At 35.5% G+C, this 24,492-nt stretch overlaps 1 protein-coding gene across 9 annotated transcripts in view; it reads right to left on the bottom strand.

The window, feature by feature from the left end:
* Positions 1-24,492, bottom strand: part of LOC128231154 (collagen alpha-1(III) chain-like) — an 88,367-nt gene that overhangs the window by 41,221 nt on the left and 22,654 nt on the right. For 5 of the 9 annotated variants that reach the window (XM_052943613.1, XM_052943621.1, XM_052943622.1 and 2 more), the window contains exons 3-4: positions 9,831-9,990; positions 4,939-5,029 (exon numbers count right to left, since the gene is read on the bottom strand). The gene's annotated coding sequence lies outside the window, so the exon portion shown is untranslated. Of the gene's footprint in view, positions 1-4,938; positions 5,030-9,830; positions 9,991-18,312; positions 18,333-18,882; positions 18,903-23,175; positions 23,309-24,492 lie in introns of those variants that run through there. The other 4 variants (XM_052943615.1, XM_052943616.1, XM_052943617.1 and 1 more) reach the window with 4 other exon arrangements.

Below are 24,492 nucleotides of genomic sequence, written 5' to 3'. Positions count from 1 at the left end.
TGACATAACCACTGCACTCATTACTGGAGTACCTCCAGCATTACATGACATAACCACTGCACTCGTAACAAGAGTACCTCCAGCATAACATGACATAACCACTGCACTCGTAACAGGAGTACCTCCAGCATAACATGGCATAACCACTGCACTCGTAAGTAACAGGAGTACCTCCAGTATAACATGACATAACCACAGAACTCATAGCAGGATCACCTCCAATATTACATGACATAACCACTGAACTCATAGCAGGAGTACCTCCAATATTACATGACATAACCACAGAACTCATAACATGAGTACCTCCAATATTACTAAGATAACCACTGTACTCGTCACAGGAGTACCTCAAATATTACAAACATAAACCAACCTATAACAGTCGGGATGAATACCCCATGATGTCGCCTGCACACCAGCGTGGTTAAAAGTTGGAATACACAAGTGAAATGGGACAGAAATTGTCAGTGCACAAGAGGCCAAGCTAAGTTCCTTTGACATTTCATAAGCGTAGGTGCAATTAGGAGGTACATACGACACAAGATTTTTCAGGGGCACAACGCAATGGGACTTGACGCGACGGGACACAACGCAATGTATACCACACAACGCAATGTATACCACACTTGTATAGCTCCTGGATGTATCTATCCACGGATACAACAACCCTTACGGTCAAACACACTTTCAACCATCAAACAATGGTGCAACAAAAAAGATGAATCCCACTTGTCTTATTAATTTTTTTTCGTACGCAAAACAGTGTAAACTTCAACTTGCATTTAGTTCTGGCTTTTTCTGGAAAAGAACCACAAAATGTATCTATCATAAAACTGTAATTATATATAAATACAGCACTTAAGTTTTCTAGTTGAAAATTATGCCATTTGCAGTCGACATTCTCCGTAAAAATCGGCAAGAGATTACTAGTAATCAACATTAAACTCACCATGTTTACAAATTATTTTCCTATATATTTGATACCTATATAATCGCTCAGATTTGTACTTTTCATACTTGTTAAATTAAAACATAAATTTTCACCGATCGCAAATGAATCACCGATCGCAAATGAATTCTAGTAATGACAAAGAACTAATTCCCTATCATCAACGAAGCAAGAAAAGATGTTACCTACAGGAGGCTGAGACACTCCTTCTCTTTGAAAACATTGAATTCCAATACAGACTTTTGAAAACTAAACAACTCCGCATCAATAATTAATAAGCTTTTTTTCAATTTAAAAACATAGTCATCCCTACCAGCATTACTGTATGCAATACACCCTTTGCTGTGATTTTTACCTTCCTATTAAGCAAAAAAGACATAAACTCCCCATGTACTTTTTCCACCTAAATCCTAATACTTCATAATCAGTGACTGTTTATATCTTCAACACGAAGAGCTAATACAAACATTGCTTCAGCCACTCGTCAGTCATATCAACAATTAAATTGGTGTTTCGTAGCTCTGCATCGGAAAACAAGGGCGAGAGATCGTGGTGTAAAGGAATCACTAGTGTATCGGAGAATCCGACAACTGGTCACTGTCACATTATACCTAGTCCCTGCTCTAATAGCACTGGGGATCAATATTGTCCCCCCCCCCCCCACACACACACTCGCTGCTGTTCTCAGCCATATAATCCACTCACAATATTGTCAATGCTTGTTTGAAGATGAGCACAAATAGTAATACCAACAAAGGGAGACTAAACTAGGTATGGCAAGTTTTACGCTCTGTTAAAAATAATGATAATTCAATTTAGACGCGTGTATACAGCACTAACAGATGATCAGAAAGCATTTTAAAAAGAGGACATTGATGGTTCATCATTGCCAACAAAATTAATGTTCATATAATGTTGAGGGAACCAATAGTAAAGGGTCACACATTTTCAGTCATCGAAATTAGACTATTGGATGAACCCGCCTGAATTCTTTTACTATTGCTTGGCATCAATTTTTTAACAAGCCCTGCTATATAAAATTCAGAATTTTAGAAAGCCCGGAAGGCATTTAACCAGTGCAGGGCTTGTACGCTTGTGTTAATTTTGACCACTGCTTTTTGCATTTTCCCAAAGAGGAAGATACCTCAGGATTCAATGACAAAGCATTTCTCCTTTTATTAAAGATAAACTCTTATGTAGTATTGAAATTCACCATAGTTAAGTTTGTACAATATAACTGTTATAAACCCGGTCATCCAAGACAAGATAATAACCTAATGTAGACAATTCAGTACTGTATCGATTAAATGAATAATGGAAAGTGCATCTCAAGCATATTAAAATGTTGCTCTTCCTGCCTCGCCTTCAGTGATGTGTTGGCGATGGGTTTTAGGGGTCATTAAGGTTCTAAGGGCTGAAGCACTCTGCAGCAAAATTTGCCTAATATAGAAGCCCTTTGAGGGAATTTGACGCAAAATGGTGAGTCAATATAATACTATAAACAAATAAAGTAACAAGTTAGGCTACCTGACAATTTTTTTAAATCAGTTAAAATAATTGAGCCAATTAAATCTGCAGAAATCCACAGTCCACAGAAGAATCACATCCCTGACTATTAAAAAATGACCAATATTTCAGAATTGCTTCCTCCAATTATCAGTAACTATTGCATGACAATACTGTTTATGATAACGCTTGTTATCTTTTTACAAAGTGTTATCTTTTTACCATTCTTCCTAAACCATTTAAATCTTTAAGGACTTGCCTGTTCAAAAAGATTTATGCTACTTTCCGAGCACCATTTGTGAACATAATGATTTTTGTTTTATAAATCAAATAAGTGGTATTTAATATCAAGCAAGTACTTAAAACTGATATATAGCTTTTATTAAATATGAAACTTAATTCCGAATCATATTCCTACTTTAAGTATGCCATGCTCAATATTGTCATCCCCTATATTGGCATATATTTGTGATTTAAACCCCATTATTTATATCTGTTTTTCTGAAGATTTGTTAAAATGAACACACAGCTATGAGGGGAGACAAATACGTATTTGTTATGCACTTGAATATCAAGTAAATACGTATTTGTTATGCATGTGAATATCAAGTAAATACTTATTTGTCATGCACGTGAATATCAAGTAAATAAGTATTTGTTATGCACAGTAATATCAAGTAAATATGTATTGGTAATGCACAGGAATATCAAGCAAATATGTATTTCTTATGCATAGGAATATCAAGTAAAAGATATTAGTGATAACTTTTACACGCTTTGTTTCTCTTTGAAATCTTGACTGTCAATCAAACTCAGGTTACAATCATTTAGATGCACAACAGACCAAGGTATTTATCATTATGAGGAGTTTAAGAATGAAATAAATTCAACATAAACTGCCAAATATCATCCTTGGGACAGGACCACATATTTTTTAACAAACCAGAGCATTGCAGGTTGACGCGAAGAGGTACAAACATTTGCTGGATCTAAAGACATCTTTGAACTAAAGATTTCCCTTTTCAGACAAACATTCAAACATCCTGAAGTTGTGATAATTATATATTGCAAAGTGAAATCCAAAACCACACAGACTAAGTACTGGAACATTTGCAAACTGTAAACTGTAATATGATACAAATATGCACTTTCCTACGTAAGGTAGCCAGTTGCCTGTATTAACTTTAAAATTGATATGGGCTTAAACGGTGTAAAATTAACCTACTATTTCTGAAGAAAAATCATATATACGAGCTATTTCAATGGAATTCTGATATGCAATTTAGTATTGAATTACAAATAATTGGAACATTTGCATTTTACTTTTCATGTTACCTACAGTATTATGAACGTAGGATAAATACTACACGATATTAAAATACCTACTTAAGACCACCTATATAAAGTCACATAATATATGTGGTAGAATTGTATGATGGAAATCGTGTCAAAGCCAACATAACAATTTCAAACGAAATTTCGGCATAAATAGACAAATATATATCTTAGAACAAGTTATCTCTCTAAGTCTACCCATATAAACCAGTAAAATCGTTAATCAAGTCAAAATTTGTTGTTAACATGACATTTGAAATGTCTACTGAGAGTAAAACCTTAAAATTTGAGTTGAAAAACAGATTTGTATTCCCTGGACTGTCTGTCCTAGAGCCATGGGGAATGCTAACAAGTGCAAAACATCTACACAACAAGAAAGACGCATCTTCATCTTAAAGGGACTAGACACCAGATGGTCCAAAAGTCAGCAAATACAGTATTTCATCGTAACAAGCCTGAAATGTTGATGTGAGCTGGTAGAAGTACAGTTCAGAATGTCATCCTTGACACCAAGCTTTTTTTTACCTGATTATATAACACTAACCGCACCATTAATAACATTCTTAGTGCACAAGGCTTTCTTCGGTATTCTCTGTGAACTAATTAAAATTACAAAACCAATACCAGAAATTTACGAATATAAACAATATGCAGTTTATTTTGAGAATCTCGGTAAAGCCCATGACGTACAGGTGACGTACTCTCACGCGAGGGTAACAGTTCATACTCTTTATCGGTTAACCGTTCAAACATTGTAATGTTAATATTTGTAAATCGGTCAAAAATAGTGAATTACATTTAAATATGGCATAGGATAATAATGAATTTTATCCAATGAAAAGGCAGTGTTTATTAAGTTTTCCAATGCCTTTATAAATTGATTTTTATCAAGTGAAGCATTAGAGGTCAACAGTGGCTGGTCCAGTTAATGTGTAGTTTACACAAAATAATGTAGACCACTAAATCTTTAAAACATTGTTAGAATGTACTTTACACAAAATAAACGGTTATGCAACAGCATTGAACAAAACTATTTATTTCTGTAAGTACATACCAACAAACTTGAACCATTACCAAGTATGAAGGCATTTGCAATATCTTATATTTATCTCATAAATCCAAACAACCTATCTTAATTTTGATACCTTTATATCTCATGGTGGTGAGGAGTCAATGTTTGTAAGTGTGGACAACCGCAGTATCAAGCAGGAGGAAGACTTTCTTGGGCAACAGCACCTGAAGTCATAAAAACATAAAGGGGTGAGAGTGGTCTAGTGGTACAGGTGTCCGCCTCTCATCCAAGAGGTTGTGGGTTCGATCCCCACTAGGGGTACTTTCTCATGGCCTCTCAAAAAGGACACTACTGATTTCTGCCCAGGAAACGGACTCGAGAGTGATCTTATAAGCTATCAGCTTTCGTCTCAATCGAGCTAAAATAAATTAGTATAAACCAAAAACACAAATGTAACACACAAAATAATCTCAGAATGAATGTCAAAGTCCATTTGCATCTCCCTGCTGGTCACGGCACCTCAAAAGCACAGGTATTTATACAGTCGAAACCAGTTGGCTCGATTTCCTCGTTGGCTTGAATTGGATGCAAAGGACAGATTTCTTTTTACTGAATGTAAGCATTCCTGCTTGGCTCAAATTTCCCGAGAATTCAGGTATTTTCGCAGGTTCCTGGGAGTTTGAGCCAACAAGGTTTGACTGTAGTTTAAAATATATAAAAGTTTGTCTTTTTCCTCCATTAAAGTAACAAACATTTCAGCAATACTCATTACATTTAATAACTGGACATAATAAACAAAGTCTTTGTTATACTTTAAGGATTCCATGTAACGACCAACCACGAAGTTGGAAGGACATCACTGTTAGCACCAGAGCTAAATAACATTTTTTTCAATTGAAAAAAAAATCATGTGCTTAAAACAATGGGAGTTACACAAGCTTTTTGTGAGTAAGCTATAACAATGTGAATAATTGTGCCATAAGATAGAAATGTATTTGCGGTCAATACAACTGTTATTTCAATGTGCGAGGACTTCATGCAAACACCCTTTGTTTCTTTCTCGCGTGGAAAAAAGGCATATCTAGAACATCTTTTTAGCAAAAGTATGGACAATACCTCTCATATTGTGTAACGCAACCAGAAACATGTGAAAAAAGTTTCATGAACATATCTTGTTAAATCATGTCCAAAGTTAAAGCTTTTGAATGAACCCACTGGTCCTGCATTGAAAGTGTTACACAAAGTTCTGGTGAAGTAAAACCACGTTGACTCAAACTCGCTTGGCTCAAATTCCTCGTTGGCTCGAACTAGATGAAATGGACCAATTTCTTTGAACTGAAGATAAGCATTCCCACTTGGCTTGAATTTTTCGAGGCTCGATGTATTTTCGCTGGTCCCTGAGAGTTTGAGCCAATGGTGTTCAACAATTACTGTGTTTAAGTACCAAATTTGATCAAACTTGGTATTTTCAGATGAGACATTGCGATCAAGCTCACCAAAACATTTCAACAATCTAAATGTGCTTAGAATACAACCTTCATTTTCAGCCAATGAAATTGCATACAGGCAATCGTTAAGTACAAAGGCTTAATCATAAAGAATTTCAACTTTCGTAGATGACCTGAAGTAACAATTCAATGATTAGGAAAGATTTGTTTGCTTCGCTCACTCTGCCCATCCTTAATCATCAAAATTTTACTTCATGACATCTTTTTATTACATCTATTCCTCACACTTTTCATGCTACAATATGACATGAGTTCTGTGTATTTGCCCACAGCATAAAGACATCGTGACAAACATTTTAATTCCATCCAAAATTAAAGTTAAAAGTTAACAATTATATATATAATGTACTACATACAGTGAAGTGCTAAAATTGTGGTATTTAAATCGTGAACAACATCACTAATCATACACTGCAATCAGAAGAAATCACTTTGGCTTCTGTAAATAATTGATAAATCTCCGATCCATTGAACATATTTCTCCTACAGACAACAGCTAAATTCATCAGACAGGCTATAATATCACATTGGCCCATTCAGCTAGAGGTGACTTTCAATTAGATCACTTCCTCATTTTATGAACTTCATATCCATTAAGTTCTTTGCATTTCCAACTGTAAATAATAAACTAAAAGTGTGAAATATTCCACAATGCTTTCTCTTAAATTTCAACATGACCAAAATGAAGAATATTAATGAAATAACAATGCCAATCTAACATTTAACATTTTAACCCTGCTCAACTTATTCTGTGGCAGCTAAGTCAATCTGCAACATCTTGAAAGAATGACCAATTTGATGGTATTCTTAGCATGTTAACTACAGATAAGGACAGCGGACTTAGTGGTTATGTAGCCAGTGATCGCATACCCCAGCCTGATCACTTTGCTGGAAAAGTGACCAATCACAGCCAACCTTATGTGTTAACCAGAGATAAGGACATCCACTTTGATGTGATCTACCCAATCATACCTCAGCCTGACCACTTTAACTGTCTGTAAACTGACCAATCACAGCCAACTTAACTTGATAACCAGAGATAAGGACTGCTCACTTTGTGGTGACCTAGCCAATCATACCTCAGCCTACTGACCAATCACAGCCAACTTAACTTGTTAACCAGAGATAAGGACTGCTCACTTTGTGGTGACCTAGCCAATCATACCTCAGCCTACTGACCAATCACAGCCAACTTAACTTGATAACCAGAGATAAGGACTGCTCACTTTGTGGTGACCTAGCCAATCATACCTCAGCCTACTGACCAATCACAGCCAACTTAACTTGTTAACCAGAGATAAGGACTGCTCACTTGGTGGTGACCTAGCCAATCATACCTCAGCCTACTGACCAATCACAGCCAACTTAACTTGTTAACCAGAGTTAAGGACTGCTCACTTTGTGGTGACCTAGCCAATCATACCTCAGCCTACTGACCAATCACAGCCAACTTAACTTGTTAACCAGAGATAATGTCTGCTCACTTTGTGGTGACCTAGCCAAACTGACCAATCACAGTCAACTTAACTTGTCAGCCACAGGACTACCAGCAGACATAACCAAACAGCTCACAGCATGACTTATTTACTGGCTAACTGACCAATCAAATCCATCTTAAAGGGACTGCTCACCAATCTGAGCTCACAGCTTGACATATTTGCTGACTTACTGACCAATCACATCCATCCTTACAGGACTGCTCACCAATCTGAGCTCACAGCATGATGTATTTGCCGATTAAATGACCAATCACATCCAGCCTAACAGGACTGCTTACCAATCTGAGCTCAAAGCATGAAGTATTTGCCAACTAACTGACCAATCACATCCATCCTAACAGGACTGCTTACCAAGCAGAGCTCACAGCATGAAGTATTTGCCGACTAACTGACCAGTCACATCCATCCGAACTGAACTGCTCACATCTGGGTACATAGCATCTCAGCTTACAGCATGACTCATTTGATATGGTCAATCTGACCCAATTCAGCCAACCTGACTTGCAGGGTTGCTCATTTGTGGAAAGACAATTGGCTATCTGCTTGAAACTTTATTAAAATCCTTTCGAGTGTCCCTCACAAATATTTTATGAAATTGTTCAGTGTTTTATAAATTGTCATCAGAATATATTCAATGGATGGACCTATTGTGAATATATATGCCTCCATTATTAAAACCATGATATTTTAAATAAAATAAAAATACATTTATATTAAAAGAGGAATGCACTGCAATAAGGGCAAATCAGAATAATAAGCTTCTAAGTAAACTCCAATGTAGACATAATTTGAAATCAATATATTCACAAGAGGCGCTAGCACTAAGCATAGCAAGAAATAACGCTCAGATCTGATATTGTCTAAATATAGGTATCCTAGTGAAAGACTGCAAAGAGAAAGATATATATTGATTCTTCTTCAGTTTTAAATAAAGGACAAAAATCAAATATCAACATTTCTATCTTATATGTATAAGATAGTACTGTTGTTTTTTTCAAATGCTGAGTGCATTTTTGAGACTGACAGAAGACATTACAAGACCTCTATGTTGCATTATTACAGGAATGAAGGCAATCCCTTAACCTTTAATAAAACACCACAGAAAACTAATAGCACTCCACTTTTAAACGACCTTAAGAGCGTTATATGATACTTGTTCTTTATTTGAGAGCATCTTCTTTGTTTTCGTTTATAAATACATTAGTGTGACCTTGACCTTTGAGGAACAAACCTGTGATTTGTATGTGATACGCCACTTCAATGTCATAATCATTCTTGTCAAGTTTCAAGAAAATCTTGTAATGCTTGGTTAAGAGGTGACCTGGACAAGGTACAGTCCTATCAATAGTCCTCGCTTCATGTTTTGACCTCTAAGTGTGACCTTGAAGTACAGACCTGGGTCTTGTGCGTGACATGCCACCGCATCCTGGTGAAGGTCATCATGCTGATCCTTCATGGCAAGTTTTTTTTTAAAAAATCATCAAGATCATCAAGATACAGCCTAGTCAATGTGCAGTCCTGATGGACACATGCACACACACAGAACCTGTGACACATCCACCGTCATGTTGAGCCTTTGTTACAAGTTTTTTTAAAAATCCTATAATGCATGGTAAGGAAACAACTTCATTAAGACTCAGTCCAGAACTGTCCCATCAACAGAACTCATTTTGACACTTTTAAACCTCTACATACGACCTTGACCTGGGTCTTGTGCCTGACACACCGCCTCATCATGGTGAATCTTCATGGCAATTTTTTTGAAAATCCTATAATAAATGGTCAAGATACAGCCCTGACAAGGTTCAGTCTGGATGGACGCACTTAACACATTCACTCACGTACACAGAACTGCCATTGTGAGAGCTATGTCGAGTTCACTGAAAGTGGGCTAGACAAAAACTATTTTTTTGAATGTGGGAGATGATATAGATCATTTTTGTATGATATGATTGACATCAGTGATTACCATACCCCAAAAAAAGGGAAGTAACCGCTATATTGAGTTTGTAGCATACCTTGTGTGTGTGTGAATGTTTTATGGAGACAGGCTTGACGCTGGCATTCTCTAGAGTTTTTAGGTTCCAAGGCAATTAAATCAGGAGTTATTTCCCCCTTGTCTGGACTGGTTTGAGCAGTATCATGGCCTCCAGTGTCTGTGGGCTCAGCAATTCAAATCTGAAAATAGATGATATGTCACTGATTAATTATTGGTTACAGATTGATAACAGTATCTATAGAGAATGCAACATGTGACTTGATGTTTTGTGACAATGTTTAACTTTGAATGTATTAAAAGTATCTATAAAGATTGCAGCATGTAACAAGATGATGTTAGAAATATGACCACTGGCACCATTTCCATCCACAAACAAAACAAAAACTTGCCACGACAAATCAGCAAGGTTGAGTGTCTCCGAACTGTAACAACAGATTTAAATACATATTATTTCCTAGAACAGATACTGTACTGCAAAATAGCTTTTAAATCAGTTCATAACTTTCTTTAAATATAAATTATTAATAACATAAATTTAAAGGTATTTTATCAAGAGTAAAATAGTTAATACATGAGCTGCGAAATGGATTTTCGTCACAAGGATAATGAAATACTTAAACAAGAGGTGCAGCAAACACTATGCATCGCTCATCTGTTGTTTTCTGTCAATATAGGGGAATTCCTGAAGTATTTTTAAGCGATAGTAATGGCCTTGCTTAATACTGCATATTTTCTCTGGCAAAATGTGTTCCAAGTTTCATTTGAATATCTTGAACGGCTTTTGAGTAATTGCCAAGTGCAGACGTCTACAACAACACTAAGGTTATCACAATACCTCAACTTGTTTTTCTTCTTCGAAAAACAGACAAACAAAAAACATGGTGTAATTTTTTGAGGCTAATTCATATGCAAAGTAAAGAACATATTTTCAAAACTGACTCATTTAAAGGCTTTCAACAATTATATTCTAAATTTCAATTCTAAATGCATCTCTAACGTCATTTTAAAAACCATCATGAAAAACAAATTGGCATTAAAGGGACTTGACCACGTTTACTAGGGTCAAACATCGAAAACAAAATCATCAGAAATATGAACAAAATGCATGTTACAATGATAAAATATCAACAAAAGTCAAATGTTCCATTGTTAACAATTATTCAAAATATGACAGAACCTGTTCTCTATGGCTGACCGAACATCATGACTGACAGTATTGAAAATTGGCTGACTTCAGACTTGAATTTACACAATTCTGTTCAAAGAAGTAATTAACAGAAGCTTCCTGCTTTTTGTTCATAAAAGTAAGTAAAATAACTCATTTTCAAAAAAACACACAAAAAAACATGTTTCCAACATAAAATCTGTGATAGTGTCCCTTTAAAAACTAAATAATTTATCTACACACACACTGAATTCTCGTAACAAAATTATCTACACGAGATGTATCCCCAAACGTGAACTAAACGGATGTTTGAGCAACAAATTAAATGCATTTCGTGATTATTTTGCACTGTATGTAACAGGTAGCTATGCATTTCACCCTATCAGTTACATCACATACGAAATATCAACTTGCACACACTGTAACCTGTACAATTAGCTTGAGCTATGAAATGACAAAGTAAACCTGAATCACACATTATTGAGAATAGCCTATGTTAGAGCTGTGTATCGTCACTCAACTCACGATACGATACGTATCACGATACGGAGTATGCGATTCACGATATATCACGATAACCTTATATATATATATATATATATATATATATTTTATGTAGGACTTTAATGTTTGCCTATTTTGTAAATTGTTGAGGATATCCTTACAAAAACCATATTTTTAATGTTTTTATTAGTTTGTAAATATTTTAATTCTGCCAAATAACTAGTTTAATGTCTGACTTTGCAAAACCAAAGTTCTCCCAAGCTTTGGACTTATATTTTGCCGGCGCATTTCTGTAGGGTTTCTCTTCACTACCGGCGGTATTTTCTGCCGCCATTCTTGACTTTGCAGACGACTGAAAACTGTCAAACTTCAGCCACATTTTCGCATACAGCTAGCTCGCAGAAATCAGTTTTTTTTTACATCTTTTGTAAATCAAATTTAAAAAAGAAAATTAAATTGCAATTTTTTTTAATAATTTGATTTTCATTTTTTAGTTGAGTTTGAAAAATAAACACGGTGTTGATAAGTAAGATAACTAGTTGTAACGTATTTTGCTAGCTCTACCTGCTGTTTGCGAAAATGAGGCTGTTTCGACAGTTAAAAATGAAAGTTAACAAATTGACCGGATCGTGCAAAGATGTTTGGAAAGTGTTTTTAGCATACAAATCTTAAGTCGAGGTAACGAATCTAACGATACGCGATACACATGATTTTTTACAATGGGATACGATACAGTATATCGTCGGGTACTGAATCGCGATTTCACGATGCACCGATGAATCGTTACAGCCCTAGCCTATGTTCACTTTCTTGAACACATTAACTGTACATGCAATTCTGTATTTGATACAATATCTTATAAACATGTAGGTATATAAGGCTTAAAAATAAGGGTTTGTTTTTTTGTTACCTTACCAACCCATTTATTTGGCACTGGTTCAAAAAAGTTATATATTACCATACATATAAAACAAAACAAAAAAACATTGAATTTTGCTAGTTTCACGACTAAATTTTTTTGAGCACCATACAAGGGTTGCTCTAGAATTACGTGGACTTTTTTAATAATTCAAATATCGTTGCACATAAAACATAGAAACTTCATATACAAGCATATAACATATCTGTTATCATTTCTGAATTTTTCAGACCAAAACATAAAAGTTTCGCTGAATTACAATCAATAAACGACATATGGTTGAAAGCGACCAGCGCAGTCCAATGACGTCATAAAGCGTAACATTTTTTCGAAGTATTTCTCACCAAAAAAACACTTTTCATGGTGCATAATCCACTGCCAGGGATGTGATTGACCTGGCAGCTGAAGGGCTGAAACCATTTTTTTAATGAATACTAATAAACAGGTTGCTTCATTATTTTTAATTTTTTTTTTTTTGGTGTGTGTGTGTGTGTGTGTGTGTGTGCATGCGTGCGTGCGTGCGTGCGTCCCTGGGGCATCAGATCCGCGGAATTCCGCGGACAAATCACATCCCTGACTGCGTATAAGCATTCGAATACAACTCTCTAGAAAACGTGGATATCTCAATATGCACATTTAGTGTCAGGTTTCATCGGTAGTAATGGTCCGGTTCCTAAATTGTTCCCATGCATATCTTCACAGAAATGTTTTTGAATCACAAACATGTCTTTTTCTCTCGTTTTTACGTTACAATCGAGGAACCAATCTCGCACAATCTTTTTATTTGCCTAAATCGTCCGTTCAAATCCTTTACACACTTCTGTAACCTGCCCTGACAACGTTTGTCACATCACAGACTGTCAAACGGCGATCTCCTGTGATGACATTCTTCACCGACGTCACTTACGTCGTGTCACTCGTCTTCTTCCGTCCTCTTCTCTTATCGGCTTCTCGCTCTTTTCTAAAATGTTGATGTTAGTTGAATACTAATGAACAGGTTGGTTCATTTTCGCCTCAGCCATCATTGTCATAGTCTGTGTTGGGTTTTCCCCAATCCAAATGCAAAACTTTTTCACCACTTGGGCTTCTTCCAAGTCCGATGACACCATGTTGTTTTCCAGACTGTGCTTGTAATCAAGTCAGAAAATAACGACTTTTAACAAAATGACGCCAGAAAATTGAACAGTATATAAGTATGATGTCAGCGTAATATGTGACATATTTGGGGGGAATTTCATAGATAAACGTGGAAAAAAAGCATGTTGTGAAAGATGCATATTTTTTTTGTAAACGTACATTTTAGACGGTGCGCCGACCGTGCGTTCCTGTTATTTTGAAACCCGTAATTTTGCAATACTCATTAAATTTACAAACCTAAAATTCTTAATGTTGTAATAACTTGTTTCACAATCATTGTAAAATAAATTAGTTAAAACTTTATATGTCTTCTTCTCTTATTGAACAATTCCCATCAAATTTAATCAACGAGAAAGCTTTCATAATTATTCCAATTTGTGATCCAGAACATTATGACACTATATTCTATAATTATTTCCAGACTAAAACATGTTCTTAAGCATATCAACATATTAACAGATGTGACCAACATCTATCTATGTTCAATACTTTTCACAGAAAAAGAAATATAATTAATAGTGGTCGAAATGAGAGTGCATTTTTCCACCATTTTGTGGACGGGCCTTTCTGATGGGGATAAATATTTCATTTTGTCCAATGGGGATTCAAGTTTTGCACAAAAATAAATAAGGATGCTTTAAAAAAATAGAGAGAAAAGCCAAAGGAACAACAATCAGTTTGTTTCCTTAAGAATGCATCATCTCTTCCATACAAAATCAATAAAGCATTCACCACTAGGCCACAAGGACTTTACAACAAAGATGGATATTTTGACTTTTTAACAATACACTGATAACATCATGTGATAATGTCAATCAACCAATCACGCAACAACAAATCACTGAAACCTGTTAATAATGCATTTTAAAATTGTGGTCTTATTTGAACAAAGATCAACATTTGCTGAAAGGTTCCAGTTTTAACACTCTTAATGATTTGCCACACTTTATTTCATAAAAAGGAGAGCATTTTACGACCCCTGAGCGAGTCCCTTTAACACAAATGTAAGAAACCAGGCGTGTTCATCCAAAAGTCTCATTTGGATGACTGATTAAACAGTTTTTCTTTTCGCTACAAAACAACTATTACAGCAGAAATCACCTTCCACAAAAAAATAATGTTATTTATCTCAGTTATTTTTGTAGACAGAATTTTAACCTCCATTTTATTCATTGATCATATTCCCAAGAAAGCTTATGCAGAGAGAATATCTATAAACAATTAACACTTTCATAATATACAGCATTTCTTGGTCTTGTTTACTTATAAACTTGTTTCACGAATCACAGAGAACAAATTTATATACATGATACTTTTTAAGTCGCCATTAGTTTCTTACACAGAAGTAAGTGAGCTAAATGAAAAATTTCAAAAATATTTAACTTAACTTATTTCTCTATTTTTTTAAAGATTCATAAAACTGTATTTCTCACGAGGCCTAAAAAAAAACCTGATGGTAAACTTTTGAAACAGAAAGGAAATGTGTATTTCAACCCATAATTTTGAAAGCTTTGTTTTATACTGAAGCTGAATTTTACGCCATTCCCCATTAATGACAATAACATTCTACCATAAAGGATTTAAAATAAAAAGAAAAATAAACAAACAAAATTATAAAATCTACCGTACCTATTTTAGGACAAGGTGTAACCCATATATTTATAAACACACGGTTTTATTTTTTTGGCCTGAAAGCAAAACTATAAGAAAAACTACACCATTATTAAAATACATATAAAAAGAGGGCAACATTAAACAATTGGCAACACCAACACTCCAAGGTTATCTCAGTTTACCAAGGACATTACTCGGAAAATGTTAAAGCATGAAATTGAAAAAACATGTTCAATGTGTTTCTTTGTAACAAATTATTTTTAGAAAGAATAAGAGTTACCAATGAACTAACTTTTGTCAGAGAAAAGGGCATCTTTTTTTGTGAATGTTTGGATGATCTTTAACATTTCTTTTCCAAATTTGTTATGGAAATGATTTTGTTTCAATAATTGAATTTCGGAAAAATACATTTTTAATGCATTGGTGATAAGGTTGAATAATGGAATGACACCTTTCACCAAATTCCCACAGAATATGCTTGGACATAATAGATGAAACAAAAAATTTGAAGCATGCTTACTAGAGTTGGGAATTAGTTCCATTTTGACTTTCGATTATTGGTTCTGCAAAGTAACCGATTATCGATAGTACAATTACATAGTACAGTTTTTGACAATACCTCAATTGTAGATTTTTTCTTTTATCAAAACAAGTAATTCTTAACCATGCTTATGTTAAATGTATGTTTGAAGTTATTTAGAGCTATTGTTGCTTTCGACCAATATATACTGTTAACAATAACAACTGAACACTTCTGTGTATAAATGACCTCAACGGAGAAAACTGCGGAAGTTAAAGTAAAGCAAATAATGAGAGGAAGGAAGAAAAACAACTTGCGGTTTTAATCGACGATCAATTATGACTAAGTACAATCGATTGTCGCCGATTCAGGCCCAACCAATCAATTTTTGATTATAATCGATCACTAACGCTTACTCTCCTGACCCACGCCGATTTGTAATGTTTCTGTTTCCTTCCCTCAAGTCTGTATTTCTGTACTTGAAAATAAATACTCGAAAGCAATCGTATAAGTGAACATTGAAGAAAAAAATATCAAAAAATTGAAATAAAAATAAAAATTCAATAGTTTCCAATTTAACAAAAAACTTAAAAAAAAGATCTGCATTGCATTTAAACAATTTAATGACAGCTGCTTCTTTATAATGAGTAAATGTTGTTTTTTAACATTTTCTAACTTTTTCAAGTGTTTTCATTCTCGGGTAACACAATACACCAGGTGTAAAATTGCATTGTATGATGTTTTTTCTCTCACTTTTTGCCTCATTTTTGGCTGCAGAAGCATCGAATAACCACTTATTAAATTTGTGTATGAACATTGTCAGGCCACTAGTAATGATTGTTCACTTGGTGTTTCCCAAACTGACTCACAAAAAATACCTGCGAAATAAATTGTTTTAGCCTATCCAGAAATCATATTTCATTTTTTATATTCTTTATTTACAGAATTAAAGGGTTTCGGAGGTTAAAAAATCAACAACAGGAAATATCCAAATGCAATGAAACCTGGTTTTCAAAGTTTGACAAGAGAACTTTAGTCTGTACTGTGAGATTCAGTTTTACTGTTTTACTACTTTTAGCAACACTGTTACAGTGACCTTGACCTTGACCCTAGAGGCCCCTAACCCAATTCCACGAAGAGATTCAATAAACAATTCTTATATAGCAAGTTTGGTCATAATATGTCAACCCTAACCAAAGATATTTAGTTTTAACAAATTTCTATATTTAGTAATAGTGACCTTGACTTAGCTTGACCCTAAGGGCCAAAAAACACAATCCCATCAAAGGTATCCATTTACTCTCCACTAACTCTTCCTACTTATCAAATTTGGTTTTTAATATGTTAAAATGACTAAATATTTCAAACCTTACTGAAGTTATTCAGTTTCATAGGTGAGTTTGACTGCTCAAACAATGACATACGTCCCTAGTAACCAGGTTTCACTTTTCGAAAATCTGTTGACAACAAAACCACAACCTACCTACTTACACCTGATCATGTGGGAAGGGAAACGCCAAGTAAACCAATCATCATTGTGGCCTTACAGGGCAATGTTAAAAGTGCACTTATTCATGCAAAACTGTCAATTTATGCAGAATCTGAAAAGTACATTATATCGAAGTATTTAATATCATAAATCACTGTCAAATAAGCCTAGAGCATAATTGTTAGTCTTAGTGTAAGATGGTAATATATTTTCACAGAGTGATCACCATAAGTTTTATTTTACGAATGGCATTGGGCATGTAATGTTATTTCCAAAATGATGTTGTTGATAATAATGATATCCCAGCCCTGTGCACGCTAATGTATCCCTGCCCTGTGTGCCCTGATGTATCCCTGCCCTGTGTGCCCTGATGTGTCCCAGTACTGTGTGCCCTGATGTGTCCCAGTACTGTGCAGGCTAATGTATCCCTGCCCTGTGTGCCCTGATGTGTCCCAGCCCTGTTTGCCCTGATGTGTCCCAGCCCTGTTTGCCCTGATGTGTCCCAGTACTGTGCAGGCTAATGTATCCCTGCCCTGTGTGCCCTGATGTGTCCCAGCCCTGTTTGCCCTGATGTGTCCCAGCCCTGTTTGCCCTGATGTGTCCCAGCCCTGTTTGCCCTGATGTGTCCCAGCCCTGTTTGCCCTGATGTGTCCCAGTACTGTGCAGGCTAATGTATCCCTGCCCTGTGTGCCCTAATGTATCCCTGCCCTGTTTGCCCTGATGTGTCCCAGCCCTGTTTGCCCTGATGTGTCCCAGTACTGTGCAGGCTAATGTATCCCTGCCCTGTGTGCCCTGATGTGTCCCTGCCCTGTGTGCCCTGATGTGTCCCAGTACTGTGCAGGCTAATGTATCCCTGCCCTGTGTGCCCTGATGTATCCCTGCCCTGTGTGCCCTGATGTGTCCCAGCCCTGTTTGCCCTGATGTGTCCCAGTACTGTGCAGGCTAATGTATCCCTGCCCTGTGTGCCCTGATGTGTCCCTGCCCTGTGTGTCCTAATGTGTCCCAGTTGATGCTTGATGTGAATGTGAGAATGGGCTTAAATTTTAAAAAATATCAATTTAATACTTTCACTGTTTCAAACAGTGAAATATCATTTTTATTTCACTGATAAAAATCTCTATAAACCACCAGAACACATAAAATAAATATTTACCTCAGCTTTACAATCATTAATTTTATATTCCATTTCTGAAAATAAACTGATTATAAATAATGTCTTAATCTTGTAAGAAACTTAAGAGATGATATAATTGGCATGGAATTTCAATCCAATACTTTATATCTTGTATCTTAATCAACTCACATTCAAAGACTTAAAAAAAAATCATTTTGATATACAGACTTTTCTTTTGTACCCAAAACAGCAAAACGATAGAAATTTCAGATTACAATTGTTCATGTTCCATTAATGTCCGCAATGAATCTTTCATATCGATTAGAATTTCCAATAGTTATTTTAACAGGTTTAAAAGTTTTGATTTTTAAACTTTTATACGGCCGGCCATAAACCTCACACTTTCGTTAACAATTAGGCAAATGATTGACATGTCCATGTCATGTCAATTGAAAATATCAAATTACAACATCTCGTTAAATTAACATAACACTGTAGACTGTCACAGTCCAACGATTGACACAAAATTTAACATTATTGTACTACATACGCCATCTTATAAACTTTCAAATGACTTAAGGTATTGTTGATTAATATAAAACATCTTACCTATAAGCACAGAAACAATGACCTATATATTTTGACGTCTATTAATCATACCACATTCATTACCTTACTTGGTATAATAATTTGAAATATAACCACATTTGCTTGCAGTTTTACATGTTAAGTATAAAGATATCAATACCATATGCAGTTGCTAGAAATCACAGGTTGAATGATTTCAAATATTTGTTAACTGTCACATGTAGAATTAATTTAAGCAAATCATCATTAAAACTTAAAAGTTAATCCATGGCTCTGCAGGGCTCCATTTTGCCCAATTAGAAATATCATAAAATCCAAAATATTGTATATAATGATTATAAGCATTTTGGAGAATCTCCAACATGAGCAGCATAAACCTTCAGGACACTTAATAACCAGCAGTTGTACAAGTTGTAATTCATTGTTTATAATTTTTTGCTCTAATAAACTAGTGGCCCAAATTACCAAAAGCCCTCATGCCCTGCACTTGTAAAATACTCTCTGGGCTCAATTCTAGACTTTATATAGCAAGACTTCTTAAAGTTTGAGGATATGAGAGGCCACAACAATGTTCTTTGACCAGGGATCAAACCAGAGACCTCTTGGTCTGGAGGCGGACATCTATGTCATCCCGACCTGTCAAATCTACATAGCAATATTGGAAATCCAGATCATTCAGAACATGCCGACCAAAAGGTGATATCAGATTATGACTGAATCTATGTTGGTGTTGGCAAGAATGTCCCTAAACTGGCACACGCAAACTGCTTAGTAACCCACTTAATAAAATCCAATACATAACTAAATGACACTCTGGCCGTGTTTTCCTCTGAAGAAATTATTAAATCTAAATCTGTCTGGCAAAACCACTGGTGGAAACATGAGCGTCAACACTAATAATGGTAAAAACAAGCTACCCTCCATTTGTAAACCTTTGGCAAGGTATTTGCGCAGCCTTTGCAGCGCAATTTTGTCATGTAAAACATCGTTGGCCATTCAACATGATACTAAAGGCCCAGGGTTCAATGAGGGGGTTGGCCACTTTTGAATTTGCTTCAATGCTACAGGGATACAAAACAAATAAGCTTTTAAATGTAAGCCTTAACTGAATGAACCCAGGGTGGGTTGTTGCCGAACAAGAAAATATTTTACTGTTATCATATGTACTTACAGATAGGAACTTATTTAGTAAATGAAGTCTCTCTATATAAGAAAACTTGCTTCATGAACAATTTAGTGTAATTTTCATATTGATGGGCACAAAAATGCATTTTACAAACTGTGTAATCAGTGATATCACCTATTAAGCGAGACATTCAATCAAGGCACCGCAGTTGCCACATGTGGATCAATTTCGCAACAAACAATAGTCACCGCTCTTGAGCAAACAAGTAGTAAAGGCTCAATCAATTAAAATTTGAAAACCCCTCTGTCAATAATGTAGTATAGCTGTTGATTGTTTATACTCTATATCTGATCAATTCATTATCAGCTCTTGATAGCCTGTTGTACAATATTGACAATAGAAACTTAAACAGTGTCAAATCAAATCTACCTTTAGACGATAATATTATATACTCTGATAAATCATATATTTTGTCAAAGAACTATTTTATACATGTTAACAACAAATAAGTGCCCGTCCGTCTGTCTGTCAGTCTTGTTGTCTTGTCTGCCCTGCCCTGCTCTGCCCTACTCGCATGCATGTCTTTCTGTCAGTCTTGTTGTCTTGTCTGCCCTGCCCTGCCCTGCTCGCATGCATGTCTGTCTGTCAGTCTTGTTGTCTTTTCTGCCCTGCCCTGCCCTGCTCGCATGCATGTCTGTCTGTCAGTCTAGTTGTCTTTTCTGCCCTGCTCTGCTCGCATGCATGTCTGTCTGTCGGATCTGTTCTGTTCTGTTTTGTGGACTTGTCAGTCATTCAGTCAGTCAAGTCAAGTCTGTCTGTCTGTTTATCTATCTGTGTCTGTCTGTATGTCTGTCTGTCTGTCTGTCTGTGTCTGTCTGTCTTTCTGTGTCTGTCTGTCTTTTTGTCTGTCTTTTACCAAGGATCATGAACATAGTTAATAACTTGACCACAATCACCATAAAACATATATATATATCAATAAATTATTATCTCTCTTTTATATGAATGTGTTTCCATGGTAACATTGTAGTTTAATTCAAGTCTACATTTTCCCCAACATGTATAAGACAGTCAATTGTTATTCTGAAGAGCACATTTTTCATACAAGATGAACCATTCAAATGAAACCATAATTATATGACCACAGAACGTTAACATTTTACAATTAAAGTTAATGGAGCAATCAGACAGCGAGCTTATTAATGGATCAGATTCCTTAAGTTTAATACCATTAGCAGCACTTTGTAACTATGTATACCGGCCTTGAAAGAAAAGTTCTAAGAGACCTGGTACTCTAGTGGTGTAAGTGTAAATCTCCTATTGGATTAGTGAATCAATGGTTAATCTAGATCAGCTAATTAGTGAGTCATTTCCTATTGGATCAATGAAACAATGGTTCATCTCATAATGGATAAGTGAATCAATGGTTCATTTCCTATTGGATCAATGAATAATGTTTCATTTCCCATTGGATCAGCGAATCAATAGTTCATCTATTGGATCAGCAAATCAATGGTTCATCTCGTATTAGATCAGCGAATTAATGGTTCATCTCCTATTGGATCAATAGTTTATCTCCTATTAGATCAGCCAAACAATGGTTCATTTTCTATTGGATCAGCAAATCAATGGTTCATTTTCTATTGGATCAGCAAATCAATGGTTCATTTTCTATTGGATCAGCCAATCAATGGTTCATCTCATATTAAATCACCTAATCAATGGTTCATTTCCTATTGGATCAATGGTTTGTCTCCTATTGGATCAATGAATCAGTAATTAGATGAGCAATTCAAAGGCTCATCAATTGGATCAGTAAATCAATTGTTCATCACCTATTGAATCAGCAAATCACTAGTTCATCTCCTATTGGATCAGCGAATCACTGGTTCATCTCCTATTGAATCAGCTAATCAGTGGTTCATCTCATATCCAATCAGCAAATCAATGGTTCATTTCCTATTGGATCAGCAAATCAATGGTTCATTTCCTATTGGATCAGCAAATCAATGGTTCATTTCCTATTGAATCAGCAAATCAAGGGTTCGTTTCCTATTGGATCAATGGTTCATCTCCTATTGGATAAGTGAATCAATGGATCTGCTCCTATTGGATCAGAGAATAAATTGTTCATCACCTATTTGATCAGCGAATCAAAAGTTCATCTCCTATTGAATCAGCAAATCAATGGTTCATCTCATATTAGATCAGCGAATCAATGGTTCAAATCCTATTTGATCGATAAAATAATGGTTAATTTCCTATTGAATCAGCAATTCTATAGTTCATCGCCTATTGGATCAGTGATTCAATGGATCTCAGCCCCTACTAAATCAGCAAATCAATGGGTCATCTCCTATTAGATCAGCGAAGCAATGGTTCAATTCTTCTTAGGAAAGTTAACAATTTTGATGTCTGACTTTTGCAAAGGATTTAAACTGCTGAAAAGGAAACCAACATGAAATTCAAAAACATTCCAGACATTGCACAACACATATTGCCATCCGAAACTAAAAGACTAACTGACAATAACTCTTCATATGTTCAAAGTTTTTGAGAGGCGGGGGCGATGTGTCCTCCGTAAGACTCATGAAACTCACAGCCTCTTGGGCAAGAGGCCGGCACCTATATCAAAACAGCACCTTATCATCCAAAACAGTTAAACATGGAGCTCTAAACCACAGCGCTATGTCTACCCCAGACTGTGTATACATTCCTACAGCAGAGCTCACTGTAAAAAGCAGTTCTATATGGCGATGTATCCCACATTGTGGTATAGAATTACATCGCAGGTAAATATAGGACACGTCAATTATGTATCTTATGTACACTAACACTAAATATTAATGATTTATTTGAAACATTATCATGCAGATTAATTTGTTAAAATGCTGAGTTAAGTACTTGAGTTTTATGAAGTGCAATCAAGCCGTATAGTTATAACAAACTTCCGCAGTAGTATACACAAGAGGTGATCATTTGACATAAACTGCAAATTACAAGTGGCGCTTAAAAAGTTAAATCTAATCTTCTTAAACAATGTTACACCCATGTATATGAAATACAATTAAACCTTAACATTACAATAACAATTACCCGAATTATTCATAAACCTAGTTTGGATTTAAATAACACCGGCTTTAATACACTTAAGCAGTGCACTCCACAAATTAGTAAAATAAATCAACCTTTAAGGCGAAGTTAAAACCATCCAAAATTTCTACCTATCCAATTGACAGTGATCGCAGCGTAATCCTCAAAAGTAGATGACATAAGGTCTTATCAACGAAATTTAAACTTATTCATAACTGCTCAAACATTACACATACTCTAACAAATACTGCAAACAAACATCACTATCGATAAGGGGCCACTTAATTCACATTGCACTTCATCCGCAATTGTTTTGTTCGTGATTTTTACTTTACGCTTACATGTTAAAATAATATCTTTATACATCACAGTGAGCATATTGAAGATATATTTTTGCGGACAACTAAACTGTGACTCACAGCTCTATACAGCATAGTTCACATTCCTTACATATAACAGATTAGCAGCAAAGACATGTTTCATTCAAAATCAATATGGCATATCAAAGTGGAGGACATGCATTTTTTGGTTAAATCACACCACAAATGTCTTTGTTCGAATTCAGCATACCAGAGTGACAAGCGATTCTGGCAAATTTCAATAGATGTTGAGTGTTTGTTATATAAAAACAATCCGATATGAACAGTCATGAAATTCGCTGTTTGCCATTGTTTCTCTGTCATCATAAAGCTTCCAAATTCTCTCATTTTTTCACCGAACAAAACCCAGACTGCCACTGCACTGCATATGCTAACACGAGATATAATTATGATCTAGCTTTTTGCCTGCTAGCATACAGCAGCATTGACTGGTATATCAGTCCATAAACTTATTTTGAACCTCGTTATTTGTTTAAGTTCTGTAATGTATATATAATCTGGAGCAACAACGAGTGTTAGGACATAACAATTTTTCAATCAAGAAAAGCCAAAAATTCTCTCAAAGGGAGGTAATCCAAATTTCTCACACAGCCTAATTCCACAAGTTTGAGAAAGTTGCCTCAGTGATCCTTCATTGACAGGGTTTTCTCTAGGAATTTAGATATGTTTAGTGGTCGAAATTAGCACAAGCCCGCAAGCCCTGCACTGATAAAATGCTTTCCGGGCTTGCTCAAATTCTGGGTTTAATACAGCAGGGCTTTTTTTCAGCCAAGCAGAAATATATGAATTCGGGCTTGTCATCCAATGGACAAACTTTGATGACTGTCTTATGATTGATAAATAAGGGCTCCCTGGAAATTGTATTGGGTCCCAATAACGGTTACTAGACGTTCATTTGGGGGCTTATAGACAGATGGAATTTGGGTCCCTAGCCAAAAAATATTTGTTACAGACTATAGAGTTTTCTGTGTCTGGGAAATCACAATAGTGTAGATAGACATGCAATTGCCCTATCTAAAGCTGACCTTGACC

This window comes from Mya arenaria, chromosome 4, assembly GCF_026914265.1.
Source record: "Mya arenaria isolate MELC-2E11 chromosome 4, ASM2691426v1".
NCBI lineage: Eukaryota > Metazoa > Mollusca > Bivalvia > Myida > Myidae > Mya > Mya arenaria.
Note: the sequence above shows the minus strand (reverse complement) of the source record. Positions and strands in the feature narration are given on the sequence as shown.